We start from the raw sequence: 849 nt of genomic DNA, 5'->3' as shown, positions 1-849 counted from the left end.
GTGGCACGGGAGGAGATGAAGACTCGCCGTTCACCGGCAGTCAAGGCGGCGTTCCTCCCTCACGTGGGTCGGCATTGCAAAACAAACAGCGGCATCATAAGCGCACACGGCACACACAAGAAGGACGAATAAAGTGGTACGGTGGCGGCACCCAGACACGGGGGACAAGGGTCCACGTCAATCGTGCGGTCGGTGCCTTCCTTCTCCCACTGGGGCGCAACTCCACCAACGCCGTCGCTCGCCCACTCCCCCACCAACACAGAGCGAGGCAGCAACAGCATGAGTTGCGACACGTGCGACAAGTACGCAGCCGCAGAGTCCCACTGCTGCCGCCATGACCAAACAAGGCTGGCTGCAGGGAGCAAAAAGAAGAATAAACACCCCATCAAACGCTTCAGCATCACGTGGAGGCACCGCAAACGACACAAAAAATGCAACGCCGTGCAGTGGCCGTTTCTTCTTTTACATTGACTTTTCTCAAATGTGTCCTGTGGCCGCACGCCAGACAACATCGTCAAGTACATCCGGCCAATAAGTAAATACGTAAAAAAAAGCCCCGTCACGCAAAGAGGGAGTTTCGGCGAAGGACGTGAAACACGCACCTTTTATGCATTTTCCACGGGACAACGCGGTGGCTCAATAATCAGTTTTTGCCAAGAATCAATAAAATAACAAAGCAATAATTCCGTAAACCAGGCAATAAACAAATCAAGAAAAAAGCAACGGGCCTACCACAAGCATCGAAGTTACTCTGCATCTACGAGAGGCCTCGCGTCTTCTCGCCTTGCAGGGGCACTGTTGGAAACAGAGCCTTTACACCCCGAGGAGAAACTGCGCGAACTTTTTCGC

At 53.4% G+C, this 849-nt stretch overlaps 1 non-coding gene across 1 annotated transcript; it reads right to left on the bottom strand.

Annotated features, from left to right (window-relative positions):
• Positions 1-38: 38 nt before the first annotated feature.
• Tc00.1047053403005.10 lies at positions 39-98 on the bottom strand. Its single transcript, XR_008253962.1, has one exon. It is a non-coding gene; the product is annotated as a C/D small nucleolar RNA (snoRNA), TB8C3C3, 3' partial (small nucleolar RNA).
• Positions 99-849: the final 751 nt, after the last annotated feature.

This window comes from Trypanosoma cruzi, assembly GCF_000209065.1.
Source record: "Trypanosoma cruzi strain CL Brener chromosome Unknown tcruzi_1047053403005, whole genome shotgun sequence".
NCBI lineage: Eukaryota > Euglenozoa > Kinetoplastea > Trypanosomatida > Trypanosomatidae > Trypanosoma > Trypanosoma cruzi.
Note: the sequence above shows the minus strand (reverse complement) of the source record. Positions and strands in the feature narration are given on the sequence as shown.